The sequence below is a fragment of the Acanthaster planci genome, linkage group LG19, assembly GCF_054643075.1.
Source record: "Acanthaster planci isolate LZ-2023a linkage group LG19, COTS_SCS, whole genome shotgun sequence".
NCBI classification, from domain to species: domain Eukaryota; kingdom Metazoa; phylum Echinodermata; class Asteroidea; order Valvatida; family Acanthasteridae; genus Acanthaster; species Acanthaster planci.
The window spans coordinates 6,140,942-6,162,995 of NC_141795.1; the positions used below are offsets into that span (position 1 = coordinate 6,140,942).

At 40.9% G+C, this 22,054-nt stretch overlaps 1 protein-coding gene across 1 annotated transcript in view; it reads left to right on the forward strand.

Annotated features, from left to right (window-relative positions):
• The window catches only part of LOC110980466 (synaptotagmin-15-like), a 90,677-nt gene that overhangs the window by 4,672 nt on the left and 63,951 nt on the right, over positions 1 to 22,054 (forward strand). The gene's annotated exons all lie outside the window — the stretch shown is intronic.

Here is a 22,054-nt window from a genome sequence, read left to right on the forward strand (position 1 = left end):
ACATACTTACGGCTGGTCCAGCTCATATTTTGATGCACCAAAAGACGATTTCTTGACGTCATTTTGTGATATGCCAACAAAGCCAACGGGGAAGTGTATTCATTAGATCCACAGGGTTCTGTACGTAATCTTGAACTCCTTGCGGCAAACATCTGCCACTATTATTCCCTCTCGACTGTCGTAATGCAAAAAAAATAAAGAAAATTTTTACCGAAAAAATCCGATGTTCGGGTATTCTCCATACAGGTATACGCATCAGGATCAGCAAACTTAAATTTGCGCATTTCCCCCCCTCGTATTCCGGATGTATTGATAGATTTATTCTCACACATGTGGGGAACTAACTGTAGCTTTTAATGAGTAGAAGGAAAGAAATTAAACTAGCAAAAGGATTTTGTATGTCCTATACTGATTAATTTCAATAAAAAGGACAATTGAAATTGAAAATAATAATAATCTTACTTCCCATTGCCGATTCTTACAAGTCCCCTGCAAAAATGGGTTAAAAGGGTCACTTCACGTAACTGTCCAAAAATCCCGCGAATCTTATTACGAGACTCTAATCCATTTATGATGAAATTACAAACCAGCAAATTTGGCAGTGCAGTGGTACCAAAAGATACGTTGGAAAATAACCCATAATCCATAGCGCTGATTAAGTTACGTGGAAACCGACGGTACCAACGACTGTTTTATGACGGCCCATCTGTCAAGTGAAGTGAAACATTTGCTTGTTGAGAACATGAAGTTAATGGGAGACTTTGAGACACTGGTGCCAGCAGATGTATCTGTCCTTTGCACAGACATATAAACGCATAGACCGCCAGGTCCTATTCAAAACTACAGAGGGCTTTCACCACGTGTTCACCAACCTGTGATTCTTCCATGTTTTACGTTTAATAGACTAAAGAACAACAAGCAAAACAAACATTTTACCTGAGTGAAGCAAGTTTTATGGAAGGGGGATAATTTGAATATTCTTTGTAAAGCATGCAGTTTTTGAATAAACAGATAAACCTATTGTCATGAATTGAACTCCTGAAAATTGTGTTTGATAAACTTACTGTTTATGACGTATGTGGAGTACATCAAATGAAGGTGATTGTATTTTCACATCGATGTTTTTATTGATGTAGTCAGTAACGGTTCACTTTTGCTCACACGAAAAAAAAAGACATCATGGAATTGTTCAACGGAAACAGTCGTCGGATAGTTTCGCGGTGTCAAAGTAGCCAATTAATTGGCGTCACACACCTTCTGGAACCATCCTGAGCGTCTCAAACCCCGCGACTTTGAAATTGGTCATCTTAGTCAGAAAGAGGCGGGGGAAATATTAACACCGAGCTTGATATTTTTCTCGGGCTTCTTTTTTTCCCCTTTTACTCTTATACCGCGACTGGGTTATATCCGTTGATCTCTCATCAATGTACGTAGTAAGTCCGGCTCGGAAGCATACAGCTTTGAGGATGTTTTGAAGTTGAGGAGAATTCCGAGAATGCACCCGTCGGGTTGTTTTCGTCAAACCTTCAATCGTCGGCTGTGTTGTAAACATTGAGCAGGAGTTCGGATTTTGTTTGACTGTCTCGTTATTTATTTCCAAGACATTCCCAATCCAGCTCTCGTCCACTGGCTCATGTTGGTTGTCTTACCCAGCCGTAGGCTGGAGCAGCCTGATTTACCTACGCGGGAGGAAAACATATCGGGTGACTAATTATCTTTCTCCGTCGGAGAAACGTTGCATGTTGGCAGAGAGTGTTGTGCAAAAAATATCTTAATCTCAAGTTGTCTGGTTTATCATAAAGTAACTTAGTATCCCCATTTTCAAGTTCTGTGTTTTCGTCGGTGACACCGACAGCTATCATTATACCTCGGGAAGAAAGTACGGTCAAAAAGTGCAATAACTGATCAGCACCTCCTCTGAAAAACCTAAGCCACTCCCCCTCTGTCGCTCTTGGGATTTTGCGCTGGGAAGAGCACCGGTACACTGCACTCGAATATATGTCGTTTACTTGGTCGAGTATAAAACGACAGAAGTGTACCCTTTATGTGTGTGAATGTGCACTTTACGTGTCTACCTTATTACTCACTCATCAGTTTGTGACCTACTCACATAACTCCGTAAAGTATAGTCGCTCCTTTCAATTATAAGTTCACTGCATAGTCGCGCACAGCATGCTTGAAACTCGCTACTTTTGTCGACACTTGCATTAACGTCTGATGGTTTCCATTTGAGGAAATACCAAAATGCCCCAAGTACTGTAGTAATTTCCGATTGCAAGTGAGTTAGTTATAACTAAACAGTGCCCTCCTGTGCCAGATGTGGTTGATGGATTAAACAAACAGGATGGCACGTAATGAATTGCAATACCACCCGGCTGAAATTTTTTTCTGATCCAATTGCAACCAATGAAGCTTCCCTTCATACGATTTACGCACGAGGGAGTCACGACCTGCTAAATCGCCATAACCACAATGCGATTACGTTGCCACCTCAATGGATTTTCCCACCACCATGCAATCAGCTAAATGTAGAATTTGATTAGCCGGTCAACGAGTAAGTTGGTAGGGTCGGTATGAAAGACAGTTGCAGCAATCTCAGAAAGTAAGGAATACTGTCGTAAACGCCACTAAAACAGTGGTTTCTTGCACAAATGTTTAAAAATGCAATTTTATCGAAATGTTGATTCAGGGTTACTGTCTGTCAAATTGTGACATCGTTAGCCTTCTCTGTAAACAAAATAGCTTTCAATTTTGAGTGTATACTCCAAATGAACAGCTTCTTGCATCATTGCCTCTATATGCTTCCTGTTTTGCGTACACCTCTTTTCATCAGTAGTTCTATTGCATAAAAAAGAGGAGATAATCTTTATAGAACGGGAAGAATAGCAGCCACATATAAAAGGTCCTTCTTGCATGCGTTCACTGAACACAATGAAAAAAAGTTTCTCTGTTTAGTTGTAAAATACAATTGGTTGGATTTGTGGAGTTTATTTAGCTGGGTAATATCGTTATAGCGTCACCCCGTATGCGACAGCCAATGTCGTCAGAGTGCTATCTACGTACGATAGCAAAATCATTTGATGAACTCCTTGAAGAAGAGGTTCGTATAGCTTGGCAAAGGCTGTGTGTAATTAGACCCAAGGCCCTATCAGATCCTATTAAATCACCACACAATTTCTTCGGATTTGGATTTCAAACCACGCTCGTCCACGAGACGAGTGAGCCGCGTCTAAATGAGGGGGCCCTTGTGGCAACATATGATGGAATGCGATTTTAAATGGGTATCATATTGATAAGGGTTTATATTGATTTCCGAGATTTCCGATTTCCGAGTTCTATAACTTCGGTTAGTTTGGATATTGTGTTTGGGTCAAAGAAATTTTTGACTTGAAATATACAACGAATCCCCAATATTTAAATGGAACAAGGTCCGTACGGAAGCAAATCCAATATTCTTCCGCTTTATCAGTTATCAAGTTCATATTTTTCTGTATGTCATGATGTAAAGTAATATGCGACCGTGTTAGTAATTTGGTCCTACTCGGACTCGGCCGACTCGGAGCTCGTCATGCACACAATTTTAGCCAGGCTGGCTGGCACTTAAATTCCAGCAACCAGGTAAACATTTCCTCCTGGTAAATTGACTCGTAGACTACTCTGCGGTACGGGAAGCGGCTCCCATTGGCCTGAAATCGAACCCTTTGGATCGATGCCCCGTCACGCGGGCCCATCGGTCCGTCCTTTTTCCCGCCTCTTTCTTCCCCTCCTGCTACGCGAATCATTGATATCCTATGTCTGTTTCATGAGTGTAACGACTACCAAGAAATTTTAAACTGTCTTCAAGAATAAAATTAGGTAACTATTTTCCAAAATTATCAAAGATGACTTGTATTGCATTTTAGAAGTGTCAGTAAAAAAGACAAGTGATAAACTAAAGATATCTTGGCTTAAATTCAAGCGGCAGTTCAGGCGAATTTAACCGTTGTATAGCGATTTAATCAAACGATAAAAACTTGTAACCTGCAAAGTAATGATACATTATGAAATTTTTGCTGAAGCCATGTAGATTTTTTAAAACAGTCGTTGGTGTAATGTAGGTTGCCCATATGCTCTCTGTGTGTCTTAATGCAAAACCGACGCAACTCTCCACCGATCAATGCCAACAAAAATGAGAAGAGTTCCATCTCTCCCCTGCTCTTGTTCCCCTTCCTGCCCAAAATGTCTTGAAAGGACCACCCACCCGATGTGCTCTTCCCTGAAGCCTGTTTTTCGGATATTGAATCTTCCAGGTACGATGGGTTCGACCGGACTTCTTGATGGGTAAATTAAAGGTGCCGTTGCTGGCTAAATGAACAAAATCTGTGGCTCCCATACAAACCTTATTAAATCTTTTGTACCTCGATTGTAAAGGTGGTCTTGAGAAAGAATGTTTTGCATGTAATGTGCTAAACGAAATTCTATTGTTAATGTTGTCTTGGCATAAGTGTTGTATTTCGAGCAACATTTTGACGTATCTTTTCCGTAGGTTCTGCAGATTGTCATTGAATTGAATTTGCATTCGTATTGTCTAGAAATCTCCATCGGCCATTTCATTCATGCCAGTCAAGTTTCAGTGACGTCTCGTCCTTCAGTCCATTGATGTCCTCAACAAGCCAAGCCGTGATTATAACATGTTAACTACATGTACTTACACGCCTATGCGTATCTCCGAAACCCTTCCTGTAGATTTCCGCCTATCTTTTGCCACCCAAAAATACCTAAATGTTTCTATTCTGGTCTTGATATAACGGTATTGCTCATAAATTGTCACGGTAATTTATCGTCCTTTAATGACCTCAGTCTCTGTATTAAGGCGACATCCATAAAGTTTGCACCTTTAAGTTAGATGAGTACTAGATGAATGGGAGTGTGCCGCAATGTCAATAAAACTTGGCTGGTTTAAGAGGGACTAAGAGCCACTGGTCAAACCCTGCTGCATCCCATGGTGGGGTTCAGTCTGGTAATTATTGGCTCGGAGCAGGTGGCTCTAGCTCCATGGCGCCGCTTCTGTTGTGGAGGGTTGACGCCCGTCCTCTCAGTGAGGTAAGGCTTTATAGACGCATTGAGCGGTGGTACCCACAGGTAAAGCCAAGGATAATTCAAAACCACCTTAGGTGATCATAGAGGTCAAGTGGCAATCTAGTTTTCTTCCATAAAGGTCCCTACACTCAGCCAAGCCTTTGTTATCTGTGGCTACGGCTGTTCCACACATATTTTCAATGGCATCAACTAATTCAGACATACCAAACCAAACACTGCTCTATACTAAAACAATCATCGGCTCGACTCGACTATGAAGCGGCCTTTGTCAAAGAGTTTATGAATTGTTTCTCACTGTCGTTGGGCGATATGGAACCCAACAGTTCTGTGATGTGAATGACTATAATGCATATAAGCACTCGCCTATCAACCACAGTGGTTCCGACTTCGATTCCAGGTCTGGGCCATAATGTGAGTAGAGTTGTTCCTTGATTCTCTCCAGCGTCAAGGGAGATTTTTTTCTCAGGTTCTTTTTTTTCCTCCCTCCGAAAAAAATCGACACTTACCATCTGTGGTTGTGCTCCGTGGGCAGTTGTGGGTCGTCGAAGGCTGGCTGAGGCGCTGTTGTTTATTCTTTTAATTGTGAAGCGCATTTGAACATAATTACATGGAATTTGAGCTTTATAAATGAATAAATTTGATTAATTACCTTCCCCTTCTTGACATCACGCTCAGGATTTGAAGATAAACGATAGCTTTCTTCTCTTTAAGTGTCTGCCTGCTAACAAAGGGGATTGCGAATCGACCTTCTAAGATAACCTCTCATTATTTTAGTGCGTCTCTCCCTTGCTACCTTGTTATCCTTATCGTTTGAATTACCTCAAGCTTTCCAACGCCGTCAACCAGCCACCTGCCATGCCTGGTCGATGTGGGCGTAATACTGTCATGCCCAGGCTAACAAGATTTGTTTGTATCTGAGGGAGAAGGGGCGGGTGCATATTCTAGGGCAGCAGATCGGCGGCTTGTTGCATCATCGCAAAGTTCATGGAGGTGCACTCTGTTAAAAAGAAACTCGGGCCAAGTTGCAAGCGGAAGAAGTCGAACACTTTGGAGAGGGAAATCAACAGAGATCTCAACCAGAGGCCCGGATCTCCCGCTAAGAAAACTGTCCGCAAACTAGCCACTTCCGGACTTGAAGTTTGAAGGAAGACGGTTGTGAGGACTCTTCGCTTCAATTTGGCGGGCTCAGAGGTCATCGACTAAGGGAATAGCTAGTGCTAAAAAAAAACAGCATGTCATGTCAGGGCAGTGTTTACCAACGAACATTTGGAAAATGGGGATGTGTTTTGAAGTCCTTCCTTTGTCGGCAACAATTGAAACACTTTGGGCACAAGGGTGTTGCACGTCATGTGGCAAAGTCATCGTGAGGCCTTTCACCCCGGAAAGCGGTTACCAAGCCAAAAAAGCAGTTGGAGGATAGGCCTTTCAGGTTGATCAGATCATGATGAAAGACAATTGCACACGGGAATTCGAAGAATTACATTAAATCTTTGGTCTTGGTGTGGCGTTCTTAAGGCTGAGATCTCAGCCCCATAGGCAGTCTGAAGTATACGTTTAAAGCGAAGGTTCATACTTGAAACTTTCATATTTGGATTAGCAGTAAGTAATTTGCCAAAAACTATTGACCAGTTGGAAACTGTGTCAAGAGGGTTTTTCATAATGATATAACTTTTGACTGTTTGAGCTTTGGTAATATTGTTCCGGTCATTGGGGTCAATTATGCTACTCTGTAAATAAGTAAAATAGCTACAATGTAGTTTTTGAAGACCATCTCATTTTATTTAGGCGGTAGTTCTTATTTTCGAACAGTTAAATTCCTTTTGAACGTAAAGCGTTTTGTTCATTTTTTTGAAATATAATAACTATGAACTCAATTGAAGATTGACGAAAAGACATTCCTTCTCTTTGATAGTGCTTAGTAAAAAGAATTTCATTTTTAATCCTTAGTCTTTACAACCAATTTCTTTCCTTTTCCGATTTATCCAAAATCAGATTGAATGCCTTATTTTTTGGGGGGACAGCAAAGTCTGACTGACCTGTGATCTTTCTAATGAGCCAAATGATTGGCCGAAATCATGGATAATAATCGATAAGAAACAATGTGGTTGGAGTGACGTGAGTGGCATCTTGAATATCAATATTGACCCTGCCCTAATGATCTTTGATTTGACGCATGAGACTTTTTTGTCCGTTTGCACTGGTAGTTTCGGTTACTGGTGGCAAACACGGAGATCTTTCACCGTACACCGGCAATCTGTCGGCAGCGACGCCCTCCAATAGTGCGCGTGGACAGAGCTGTTCTGTTTGAACAGTTGAGGAGCCAGACGTCTGACGTGATTCTGATCACTGCCTGCTCTACAAAATATCCATGTAGAGAGAGGTGGGACGAGTTGTTATTAACATCAACATAGTCTCAGGAGAATAATTAGAGATTCGAGCCCGTGGGATTTTTCCTTTCGTTATAAAATAAATTGACTTCCAGTTTTGTTGCGTAACCATCAAGACATTTGAGAAATGATCAATATCCCCTTCTTGTTTCCATGGATACTTGTTTTTCGAAAGAAGGAAAACAACATTTTTCTTCTAGATGTAGTACACAATGCATGGTGTGCATTGGTGACGTATGTCGTCTATTTCATGTATGCATACATTTCCGGCCAGGAAATCATTAAGTAGCCAAAACAGATTAACAAACGTAGCTGCGCAAATATCGCACAAAAAGAGACGTGCTTACCACGACCGAATTAATGCGAAGGAAAGAGCTGACTGACTGGTGATTTATAGCTTAATGGTCCAACGTGTAATACCGGATTTTCCCTTATCTGGCTGTCTGATCATCTCCCCAAGAAGTGTGCGTTGCCGGCAGACGCTGACGTCATTCTGACGTCACCTGCACCGGACCGACCACCTGTTTGACGTGGGGGTAATTCAGTAGGGATATTAGATATGGCTGGCATTTTGGTCAGTCGATGAAATTATAATTCTCCGTCGGATCTCCATAACAGGTCGTCAGCTTGTTGAATGAGCTTGCCCGACATTTGTCCTTGTAAGCCCCGAGGTCGAATTTACCTCAGCTGCGCGCAACAGCATTGGTTATTTCTTTGCTTTCTTATCACCGACAGATGCATAGCTAAAACTGCAGTGATACCTGTGTACAGATATCAATGGTCCTTTCCGTGTTAATTTAACACCAAACGGTGCTAATTCAAAGCTGCATTTTCTATAATATGTTCTACCAATTTCTACACTCTCCTGATTGCTAATTGAATCATTTCCTTGACTGTATTCCTTCTTTGCCCCTTTTCAATTTAAAGACAAATTGTTTACCATTATTAATTAAACCTGGTACCAGCCTCAGGTGTAAAGTGTTGGTTTAAACTTTCCTTGAATTTAGGGCAGAGATATCAAGGATGGCAGAATTAGTAAATGATTAAAACAAACATTATTGATTTTACCTTGACCCCACATCTGTCTCTTGAGGGTGCTTCACTGCAGATGGCCTTGCGTATCTTTACCAGTAACGTTTAACAAATCTTAATTCAATAGAAAACAGATACGCAGAACATTTGTAAATGTCTCTATCATACATTTACAATGTATTGTTATGTTTTGCATCGTTTTAAGTTAAATTTAAGGTAGAAACTTAGCCTTTGGGTACAGACATGTAGGCCTAAATCTATCTCATCTTTGGAAGTAACATGTAAATCTATCCCATCTTAGGAAGTATAACATGTAAATCTATCTCATCTCAAGAAGTGTGGGTTTGAAAAGAATCGGTAGTGATAGTATTCTCGATGTTTCGAACAGCCCTGTTCGTCTTTAGGATGAGTGCTGTACTGCTGCTGAGATGATGCCTGAAATAAAAGAGTGGAAGATTACGCGGTGCCTGTCCGTTGAAGCATGGAGGTAAAGCAGGTTACGTTTGCACTGGTGTGTGACGGTATCTGCTTATGGTCCGGACCAGATACCGTTTACGTGGACACTGGTGTCCTGGAGAATGGTGTTCTTCCTGCGTTGCGTTGGTTTCTTCTCCGTTGGTGCCAGTTGAGTACTGATGCGATGAACCTGGCCTTGTTTGCTTGCTGGTTGGCTAGCTGTCTTGCTGGCTACTTGGCTGATTGACTCGCTGGCTGGCTGGCTGGCTGATTGGTTTGCTAGCTGGTTTGCTTTCTGGCTGGTTGGCTGGCTAGCTGGTTGACTGGCTGGATGGTTGGTGGCGGACTAGCTGGCTAGTTGGCTTGCTGGCTGACATGCTTGCAAGCAGGCAAATATCTTCATACGGACTTTAGACTTTAATCTAAATTCCCTCTCTTATAAAACATAACTTTTAAACTCTTCTCGAAACCTTAAGTATCGACGTTGATTCGATCGACCTGCTAACTGTTTCCTCGATGAAAATCAGATTGTTTAAAAGCAATATCCACGAGACGTGTCGAAATAACTCCTACGAGTTACGTCAAATCTTCCACAGCCCTTTGCAGTGCGCCATATTTAATGGCAGCCGTGCCCTAAAGGAGCATCTCGGCTGTCATTCTTCATGTTCTCTATTGGCAGGGAACAATAAAAAGCCGTAGCCGGAGACTACAATGTCGACCTGGCTGATCAAAGAGAATGCATGTACATCGTGGAAAATGTATAACGTCAGTGCACAATACTCCTGCTGTATATTTCAGTCAAGCGCTATACAGCAGCATGAAAACATCAGTTAATGAATATCCTCCCAAAATCTGAGGGATTTTGTGCCTGGGTGCATATAATTTGTTTCATGACAATGTGGCATTTGATTAATTGATAGAGTTACTCATGTTTTGTATATTGAAATGTTGGCAATTTGCGTGTGGTGAGGCTTGCCAGACATGTTTTGATTAACACGATCATGATGAATAGCACAGGCCGTTCGTTTCTTATACAGTTCATTCCAAAGTTTATCACTTGCTGTTGGCTAGTTTACTGTCAAAACACGGGCATCACTTCGTCAAGAAAAACAATTTTGCTCCTTTGTGGGTAGAAGACAGAAAAGAAGAAAATTAGTTTCAATCATGCCTGATGTCTTGTTTAGGCTTTCTGTGCCTGCAGATGTCCCTCCGCAAGATTTGTTATACAATAGACCACGCCGTCCACCGATTCCCAAAAGCTATTTCGAAAATTAGCTTCCAAAGGCAGCGGACGCTTTATCATTCTTGTTTGATTTGTGTAATAGATCTTCTGCTTTTTGTGGCTTGATATGCAACGGTTTATGACCATGAGCTATACTGCCGTTGCAGATATCAGAAGTTTGACAGTATGGAGAGGCTGTCTGCTACGCAAGCCAATTTATTCAATTACCAAAACAGAAGCGGGTTCCTTGACTTTAAACCCGTAAACCTATATTTTTACCAGAGTGAAATCAATAATGTTTAACGTGGGCTCTTCAGACAGGATGTCTCCTTACTTTGCTTGTTTTATCTAGAAAGCTTTGCGCTTTCAGTTTTAGAAAATAACAGTTTTCTTTGATTTTCTGTCATGTCTTCTTTGAAAGTAAAGTTTGTCGTCTAGAATTCAGTGTTGTGTTAGCCACTTTCTCCACCAGACAAGTAGCAGTAATATATACATTTGGATGTCGATCTGTATAAGGTTTTAGTCCCGTGTTGTTTTGATAGTAGAAAGCTTTCAGCAAGCCATGCGGTCACTCGTCCAGCCTTGTCGTCTTTTTTCCCAGGATCACAGGGGCTGGAAGAGTGGCAATTAGCCAGTTCGCTCGATACATGGGTGACTGACCGTTCTCGAGCCTTAAAGGCACGCTGACAGGTATATGATAATATCTTTCATTAGTTTTATTTGTCCTCAGACCTTTTTTGTTTACACCGAGTCGCTTTTACAAAGTCAGTGGCTCAGAAGCCTTCGGTAAACAGTGCTCAACCTGTAGGGAAAGAAAGACGCTACATATATTATAGAAATTAACCTTGCTTTAAAATTGCCTGCACATTATTCCATTTTGTCAGATATGTCGTGATTATTCTGAAATGGCCTGACGTGCCAAGCCTGGGGGTGCCTGGAGACAAACACTTTACGTGCTGGGAATCCATCAGTACGAGAGGCAGAAATCATTATGTACATTTTCATCTTGACAGGTAGATGCATAAATGTAGGAGGGAAGCGATGATTATTGTGGAGAAAACTAAAGAGATGAGCAGAAAAGTAGCAGTCGTTTCATTTTTGTTTGACAAATCGCTATCAACCTGAAATGTAACGAATGTCTCAGGTTGGCGACTACAATGGAAGTCAAAGCACTTGACCATTATTTCTTTCCAAAAATTCAAATTATCCTAATCACCATTTGCAAGGAGGAGTATATAAGCTTTCTGTACTTACAAAAAGTAATATTATTAACTTAACCATAGACAAATTTTCGGTTGAGGTGGCTTGTACGAAATTCTGCTTGGAATTGTCATATCTGAAGCTTAAAGTGAACTGTACATTCCACTGACCCTGGAGGAAAACTATTTTTAACAGAACTAGGGGTCTGTTCCATCAGTGGTCATGGTTATCAGTTCCCAAACATTAATGAGTAACATAGGCCATTTCAGCCTGTAGTTATTTCTAAATTCATATTGAAAATTTGCTAATATTGTTGCAGCTTTACCCAGACGTTATGAAATCGAAGAACTCAGATGTTGCTAAAAGTTTTTACACCCTTACGTATAAACATGCTCTAACCAGGTACGTATTAAACTTCTTCAGTAACCAGTGGGGAAAAGAAGAACTTCACGCAGATGGTCCCCTTGAATGTTTTACTTGACTTTAGGACAGTGAAGTCTGCCTTTGAAACTCCCTGATAATTAATTGATGCTGCGCCGAAGGTGCATATGTAGGTCGAAGTACTCGCTGATGTAGGTCGGTGTAAAGTGATGAAAGATAGAGTGGTTAGCATCGTGTCATGGCTACAATCCTGGACAAAACTCATTGGAACATGCCTCTCCCTTCGCCCCCTGTCAAAGTTGTTTCTCATTGGGTAAGTAGGGCCGAATCTTGGTCCAATAAATGGCCGCAACATTGAACGGGGGGTGTTCCAACCATTTTGTCAAGGGTTGTTGTTTTACAGGAGTATAGCATACATTGTAACATATGTCATTGGTTACTGTCTTTACAGAACCATCAGCAAGTTCTAAGAACTTGCGAGGGCAAGAAGTTCATAAGGTCAATCAACATAGGATTGAAGACCTGCAAAAGTAGGCTATATCCTAAGTTGATTGCATAATGATGCGTTTTGTCTCGGCTCAAGCTCTTCTTGGCATAATTGAATTGTATGGTATTTTATTGCAAAACGAAGCTTGATGAAGCTATGTCAAACGTATCACTGAACCATAGTCGCGAAACGCCTGGTACAGAACCGAAATCAAAGTAACACGCGCACATAGCACCTTGCAGTCCACAGGTTAGTAATTAGTAGTTCCCAAGTCACACTGACCCTTTATTACAGCATTGACATGTTGCTCCTCAAGAAAAAAATCCAATATACCATCAGATAAGCGGCGAAGACCTGAGGATGAGAGAATTAAAACCAAGGAGTAAAAGCAAACACACCTTGTGAAATAGATTGACTCTGGGATGCCGTTGGAATTGCAAAACCAGGATATAAATTTACCGAGATTGGCTGAGATAGCATCAAACGAGATGAGACTGGTACACCTAACAAGCACGAGTGAAACGCTACGCTAGCGGCAACTGTGCATGACCTCATGCGCGCGGGCACAGACTGTTACTAACTTGAGATTACAACGTTGTCTCTTTTTGAAATTAAAGGAATGAATTCTTGAAAATCAAGCCATTGAATGTATTTTTTGCACTACGATACATACATAATTTGTATAATACACTGTGGCATCATTCAGTCGGCATAGCAAATTTGTACGGCGGGCTAGGTATTAAATGCGTTATCAAAGATCAAACGTTTATTTGATGGATTTCATGGTTGGCCTTTATTCAGGAGTGTAAATTTAATCTGTAAAATTATATAAGTCTATCCGGTTTATTTTATTCTTGAAATTATTACTTTGGATTATTTTACATGTGGTGATTTTATTCCGGTGTTGGCACGTTTTTGGAAGAAATCCAGTCTTCTTGTAGGATTGGCTTTAGGGTACTTACATTATTCCGTTAGGTAACAAGACGGAGTTGAATCATCAGTGAAGTGAGTCGTGTGGATGCTGGAAATCACTCTGTTGATATCAAGAGGCAATCGTACGCCAGCCGCTTGGTAAACATAGCCCAGTGCCCTTCCAATCCGCTGATTCGTCAGACGAGGAAAGCGAGGCCTGACTCCGGGGCTGAGTGGGTGACAATAACCCACAATCTTTCTCAAGTCAAAGACATCAAGTGGGAACCTTCAGCGGCTTCCGCAGCAACTAGATATTACAAGGGCTAAAGGGAACCTCGGTGATGAACTTTTGTCGAGATAAAAAGGTTCTGTTGGCAACCTTTATGTTCTTTCAACTGAATCATTCATGTTATTTTATTGAAAAAAGTGTTCAAGCAAGTAATAATATTTTTGTGGATGTTTCTAAAGTTTTATGGTCAGTTGTTGATCTTTGTGAAAAAATTTTGGGTACAGGTAAAGAACCTAGCTAGACATCGCGATGACGTATAGATGTCCCAAAGTGTGTCATTTCACACCCATGTCATTTTTTCTGGGTGGCCTTCTTGTGCACATCGTACCTTTGGTGTCTATTCCCATCTTGTCGCGTTCCTCAGCTTGAAATAGATCAAACACCGAACGTAAAATAAATGACAGAGTCCACGACTCTGCAAAATAACAGAATGAAACGTTTGGGAAATAATAAAGATTTTTTTCTTTAAATGGTTCACATTCATAACAGATGAACAATCCTATTCTTACGGAGTATTTATAACGTTTGAACCGAACGTCAGATTAGTGATATTCGAGTACTACCCAAAGACAAAAAAGCATTCGTCAGTATTCGCGTTTCCTACGTTGACGTTCATACACAATGTGGGAATTAGATTGCAACGACTTCAAGTTGCCTTACACGCAGATAGTCGGGCGTGTTTGCATAGTTTGAGTGTTTTGTTGGGAGAGAGCAGCGTGGAAATAATTAGTTATTAAAATGCCAGCAGCATTCTGTAATTCGGAATCTTATTAATACTGCATTTTTATGCTCATCAAGCACACTTTCGTGGGTAGAAATGGAACATTCACAGTCCAAAGGAAATGTATTTTTATCACACGTATCCGAGCAAAAACACCGTTGCGATGTCACAAAGACCTTATGCATGGCAAAGGAAGAAATGTGAACATCACAAACACACCGCTGCCGCTGTTTGTAAACAAACTTGTTTTGAGGAAAGCAGAATACTTAAAAAATCTGGCAAATGCAAGGAAAAACAAGCTTCTTTTTCAGCAAGCAACGGAGGTCCCAGGAGGATTTGCTTTCCTTACAATTTGACGAAGATAGAATGTGTCTCATTATTATTGGTATAAATCCAACCTTTGGTCCTTTGCTACAGACCTTGCAGTATTACAACAAAACAAATCTCAGCCTCCCGACGGAGTTTTGGTATCATTTTAGCCCCTTGCTCATTACTGAGTGATCAATCTTCCAGCCGTCGGTGAATACATTTTTTTCAGGCATCACAACAAGTTAGTTATCCAACCATAGTGCTAAGAGCACACGCCTGCCTGTCCCTACATCCAACCGCTTAACCTTTATTCAAACACAGGGCCAGCCACAGACGGAATCATTGCCAGTTATAATTAACTTCGCGCTTAATGAAGAAATTTCATCGTCAGTGAAATTGTCCCTTACGGCAAACTCAGTAGCTTTTCCAAATACATGTTTAATGTAGTACGATTGTCAATGATCTTATGTTCGTGCAATTTATGCACTGGGGTTGTTGGACATGTACGATGTGTAGATGCTACACAAGGCAGAAATCAGTACAGATTGGCTAAAATCAGCAATGGCAAAGAGTGAACCAAGTAAGTCCTGCCAGTGCCCATCGTGGCGGGCTGCTCATACAGTGAGCCAGTTCAGGGTTTCAAAAAGGCTAGGTAGTTTGGGAACAGAGCATGCGTGCGAGTCGGCGTATGACCTCGCCGATAGACAGTCCTCGCGCGCACATTTTGCTGTTACCAAATGACCTCTGACGCGCTTCATTTTGGTCATGCGCTGTTTGAATAGCAAACTGGCTCCACTAGAATGATCACTTTTAACATCTTAATTGGCTTTATTTTAGAGAAAACAAACGTAAGGGGACTTTCAGATGTTTCTCATTTAAGTCAACTGTGACTAACCTCATAAAGAATTATTTGTCATAAATTTCTGAGGTCAGTCAAAGTGTAATTTAGTGCCAAATAACATTTAAAAATGAGAGGTAATCTTGTTTTTTGTTGTTTATTATCTGAACGTTGCATGCAACTTGTAAATCTAGCCATACCTATTGCTGGAAACATCCACAATCCAATAACAGCCCAAAAGCAACATGTCCGTCATGTGACCCTTTCCAAAATGTACCCTCGCGGTAAGTCGTTTTCTGTTATTCAAGGCACCATGCGTACTTCCAATGATGGGTCCCCCTCCCCACACACACGCACATTGCAGAGAAGATTGTTGATTAGACTTTTCTGTTTTTCCCCAGAAATCTCCCATAAATTAGCTCCATTTGCAGTTGCATTGGCTGGCCTGGGGCATTTTTGACCGGTTATAGTCAAGCTACACTTGACGTCCCTTGCAACACGACAAACGAAATAGCCAAGTGAAATACGAACCACTTGAGTGCCCCATATATCATACTCTGTCTCGAGTGACTTGGGACAGAAAGAAAGGTGGGGTGCAATTAATATTCTGTAGTAAATTAGCCAGTGAGGTGCTCTCCTTGGGCAAAACAGTCCGAACATTTGACCTGTTTTTTAATTCATCCTTTTCTTCGCATTCAAAAGATCGGTAGCTCAATTTTAGTTTAGATTCTTTTTCTTCACGAATATCAGAAATGCCAATTTTTACTATTCCTGCAAACTAATTTAATGGTGGTAGAGTGTATGAAAACTTCAAAGGATTCCATGCACCTGAAATCTTTAAAAACCGTTCCATTGTCCATGCCGTTTAGCATGACTCTTCCCAAGTACGTTAGTTTCACTTTTTTCACGAAATGATATTTTCTTTGTAAGCTGTTCATTTCCACAAAATGAAAATAATCAGAACCATCAAAAAAACCAGCTGCTACACCGCTCTTATTAATATATCATTGAATCACAATTTTAAAATTGAGGCAGACTCCCTCCACGTTTAGAAAGAGGTAATGAAAGCTGAATGACTTTGCCCTCAACCAGTCTGCGCATAAGTAGGGGAGTAACCGGAACCAGCTTTGGCTTGTCGTTATGTCTGCCGTACCTGTCTCATTTGTAGCAATCCAAAGTGCAATTATAGGCTTGGCCTCTTGAATTCACATCGAGACTGGCACTGCCGCTCATACCGCAACCCCATCAATCAAGCCCATGTGGTCTTGGAAACGGGTTTTTATTTCATGACACGTAACGCGCGGCTAAAGATGACTGTTAATTACCTCTATAATGGTTGTGATTATCTAGTCATTCTGACCATCTTTGTTTAGCAATCGAATTTGCGCCTACTTGATTAAGGCCTATCACTTAACATAGTATTCCTGATTGATGAGCGCCCTCTATTGATTTTTCAGACAGACGAGACGACCGGTGACCCCTGTTTACAAAGTTAGTTTCATGGTCACAGAGTGCCACCCATGTAGCAGAAGAGTGTTTAAATACCATGTTTACATTACTTGAAATATAAGTACGGAGAAAATAACAAAATTGATAGAAATTTATAAAGAAAATATGAAGAAGATGTACAAGTTGTTTTCATGGAGGCTCCCGCTGGAAAGACGTCACATGGTAATACGTCTGCTTCATAAGAATTTCAGTCAGGAAGACGTGACGTGCGTGCCAAATGCTTTACTTGTTAGTGGTTAAATTAATGGGTATATGTTCTTTCATAGACAAGTTGTTTGGTTTCCAAATTGGGGTATTCAATTTATTCTACTGTTCTAGGTCGATTGATGATCCCCCAACAGGAACCTTTAGAAAATGACGTCTTTATGGGATTTATATTGATGTGCTGGTATTTTTGTTATGTATTTAATTAATGTGACCGATCACATTATGGTTCTATCAGATATTGCTGCACGTGCTGCGATTCTGTTCGCAATATTTTTAAAGAGCAATGAAAACGTTAGCAATTTTAAACTGTGCCTGGAACTGCATCCTGTTTAGAAAACTCTCATATTATCCAAGAACAACGGCATGAGTTTCTGGGTGCTATTTTAATATCGACGTTTTTGGACCTTATCAAAATTATGTAACCGTCTTATCCAAATAGACAGTCTCAGAGATTCCATACTTCACGTCTGTCACAGGTATCATGCCATTGATGAAGATGATACCTCCCGAAATATTCACCGCCAAGTTCATGTGAATCGATGACAACTTCATTTCACGAACTTGCTGAGTCAAAACATCGACCAGTCTGAGCCTCACACAACAACATCCACCCGGCTTGAGCCAGTGAATATGATTTTGCATCAACGAAGAATTACCTGCAGGCACACGGGAGTCACTTTTGTTTCGGTCATCGACCCGTTGTCAAGGCAGCACACAAAAGTTAATTAGTTGATGTGTTTTGGTACGCCTCTGTGCCACGTCTTAGAAAGATTATCCACATGTCGAATTTCTGGTTTCTCCTCCTTCCCGTAAGAAAAAATCATAGAAGAGAAGCTTTATAAAATTCTCATTGTTTTATAGAAATAATTTTGTTTACATCTTTTGAAACCCTTTAAGAAAAATGAGGAATGTTCGTTTAATAGAGGATAGCTGCAGCAAAAATAGAAACTTTAGAAAAATGTTGAAGATTTTTGGACAAGTACATGTCTTGTATTGCATGGTGTACAGTCCATCTTTAACATAACGAGCAGGAGAGAACCGACGTCTCAAGATAATGTGATACATCACGTCCATTTGCACGCTTCGTCCACATCTCAAGAATCTCACTGGATGCACCAGGCACGCCAGTCAGGGAGCACTGTAGCTCATTTCCCGATGGAGACTACCCTGGGAATGACAAGGGAAAAAATCTACCAACACCAACGTCGGATCTTTTCTTTATATACAATTTATTTCTGATATTCGACTCAGGTTTAGCTCCATATTATCTATTTAAGCGTGACCTGCTGGAATTCTTTTAATCAAATGATAAAATATGTGAAAAGGTTAAGAAGATTAAAAAGATTACATGCTGACACTCAGTTTATTGAACTGGTTGTATAACATCATGTCTATTATTTCCAGTATATATATGTATATGTGACAAGTACACCTTGGCAGGACGGCGAGAAATGACGATGCGCATAAGACATACATGTCATGAGTTTTCTTTTCAAGGGTTGAACCATGACTTGAGTAAAACGAGGGATATTATACATGCAAACTTACCACAGTTAATAAAAACAGCTATCTCACAGCTTTCTCTATCTCTTTCTGTATCTAGGCAGACTTTTTCTCGTACACTTCGCAACCCCTTGATTTTTACTGATATAGAAACCCATACAGCGCTCACAGCTAGACCACGCTCCTTGTACTTCGAGGTAGCTGGCTCTTAACGCACTTTACAGTAGGCCTATTCTAAGGCATGGACCTCAACCTCCCTGGAGGCCTTGGAGCTGTCGGCCCTCCAGGCTCGCTGGGCCACCTTCCCCACGAGATCCGATCAACGCAAATAGCGAGAAGTGTGCGCATGGCGAACGTTGAAGTCCTCTCAGGAAAGACGTGTGATGCGTCCTCGGTCTTCCATTATTTCTACCGATATGTAACGTTTCTCTTCTTCCTACTGACCATGGTCAGACGTTTACAAAAAAAAGCTTTGCATCATATGGACATTCTTTTGAGAAGATTATCAAGTTCTCTCAAAAGAACTGCATCACATACCACTCGTTATTATTCGATGTATTTAGTTTTACCTCAGCATTTTGAATCTTCTCTTTAAATCAGAGGGGTTGCTGTAATATGGAATCCTCAAAGAGAACTCGTTATCCGAAGTAATTGAAAGTATTCCTTGGATCAACCCGTCTGGCGCAGTATCTTAGCATTGGAAGCATCGCGTAAGTAACGTCAAATATACGACCAAGAACCGGTAACAACAACTTCCTAAAGTGCGCCAACTTTCGTGTATTTTTTATTCTCCTTTTATTAAATAATTACCTGTACCATAATTACCAGAAAAAGTGGTTATACCTGAATGAAATGCACATATTGGATGTTATTTAATTTATTATCTGCCGTATACTCTCAGGAAAGGTTCTTGATGTAAAAAATAACGTCAATGAAAACTGGCAGGGACGAATTCAACAGATGCGTACATGTATATGCTCACCTTAAGTTTGCCACTTTAAAAAATCAGGGTAATTTTATACGATTTTATACTTGGTTTAGTTGAGATGTTTAAATTTAAATGGTCTTGCAATGCCCTTGTTCTTCACTTTTCAGGACATAATGCCAGTGTTGTATTTGAGTCCATCACAAGTCCTTTCACAAGTCCCTTAACAAGTCCAGTCATAAGCCCCTTTACAAGGTCGGTCATTGGTAAACGGGTGAACAATGATAAAAAAAACGGCTCCTATGAAAAGCTTGAGAATTGGCTTCAGATTGAATGACTTGTGATGGATTTACAGGGACTTCCAGGGACTTACGATGGACTCCAATACAACACTGCATGTTGCATGTATATGAAGTCGTTACCATTTAAATCGTTACAGTTAAAATTCATTCAAATTAAATTGTGCAAAAGATCAAGTATTTACTTCTGGATGTGCTTGTATTTGTAGGGCATGAGAAAAATACAGAACTTCCACCATACTCGATAATAATCTTTACAGCAGTTTGTTAACTGGACAGTATGAGTATCGTATTTCTGCATTTTGTGTATAACTTCTTCTTTGCCACCGGGTTTTGGTTTTGTTTTTTTTTGGGGGGGGGACAGATGACTGTTTTCTTGTTATGGTTGTTGGCTAGATGATCATTGATGTTTTTATTACTGTGGCTGGCAGGCATTCAAATTCACTTCATGAAAACTAGTGTTCCAAGTAACCCTCTCTCTTTCCAAAAACAAAAGTCTGTGGCGCCAAAAATAACGACACAGCGTCGCCTCCTCTCTCTGTTTATTCGCCTTATGCCTTGTTTCAAGAATCGTGGGAAAAGTTACTTAGAATAATTTCCTTTTCGGGGTAACCAGACACTAGAATCACATCGGTACGCAATCGGGCCGAGTCCATGTTGTCCGCTGGGCCCTGTCGGTCAGAGCGGTGCCCAGCCACTTGGCACGGGTCGAGTGGGTGCCGCAGATACTCTCGTTGTTCTCCTTGCTGCGGGGCAGAGGAGGTTCGGTGGCCGATAGGGACTTCGACGGGAATATGTATGCGTCAGACGGTATCATCGTCATTTTGTCAGCGAACAGAATGAATTATGCAGTAACCCAAGCGTTGCTGCAGCCCATGAACCCCGAGCGCGACCAAGAGAGGGCGCAAATTTTCTAGCAACGGAGGCTCCTTTGGTAGTATTGCGCAACGCTGGTTCACGAACGACTATGAAACATAAGCGTTGGAGTCGCATCGCTACCAACTAAATAAACAACCCCAACCAATGTGGCTCTTTTTCAACCGATTAGGGGGTGCTTTTGCTCAAGGCTGATCCCTTTCCGAGCCCCGGAGTTGGTAGATTGTGGCAAAAGGCACACAGCGCCAAAGTCATACGCATTGACGATCCCAGAAACACCATGGTAATGAAGTTTAGGACTGGTTAATTTTGTTGACGTCTAGATCCAACCAACCATTGCAAAGACGACATTTCTGTTCACAAAATAAAACATTGAATAAATTTTAAGTTCATCCCTTCTTTCAACTGAACTTCACGCACAAATACGGAAGCACTGAGCCTGGCGCCGATTAATCATCTAGCTAATTGATGGTGATGTGTAATTTATGATTGACTAATTCCAGCATTCCCTAAAACTCATTAATACAGAACCTACATAGGCTTGGGCCTAAGGTGCATTGCGTGCAAGGAACTAAAGTAAAATTAACCCGAAAATGATTGATCGCGAGGAGGGAACGTTGTGCATACAGTGAGATAGGCTGAGTGGTTGATAATGTGCCGCTGCTAATGGAACAAACCATAGTCTGTCAACTGGTGGATTCGAATTCATGCTCATATTCGTTCGTTGTATCCTCTCGCAAGCACCTGCAGTCACCTCAAGTAGTGCTGATGTCATTGTTTGCTGCTCTCATATTAGCTTTAAATAATTATACATAAGTGTGGATGTCAAGTATTTTTCAAGCAGCCTCTTCATATCTCGGGAAGGTAGAGTCGACAGGAATGTGTGAAAAGAGATTACTCCATCTCGTCGCTAGCCAAACTGTTTCTTGGCAATCAAGTCAATGTGATCGTTCACATGTCGCGTATTTCACGCGTTTCCACATTTGGTTTTTTATTTCGTCGCTTTGTTACTATTGTAAAATGAATGCGCCGATAAAGGTGATTTCTAGCCAACGATAAATCCTTGCCTAATTTTGAAATGATTTAATATTAGCAAGCCAGTATTATGATTTAATGGTACTTTAGAATGTAGATTTGTTTCTGTGACTTGTTTGATTTTTGTTTGTGTAAGAGGTTTGTATTGTGTAGTTGAATTTCATTTTATTGAAGTTATAATGGATTACCAGTGTTATTTACATTTTTATCTCCGTCAGCATTTAATTTTTTTTGCTCCAGCATTCTATTCTAGTTGATTATTTTACTTTAGCCATTCCACAACTGGCTATAAAATGGGTGAGATTGCCACTGTGCTACCTATGGGGGTGAAACAATATGAAACTTCACCAGTCGCGTGCTCAATTATCATTCAGTGCCATAGTCTGA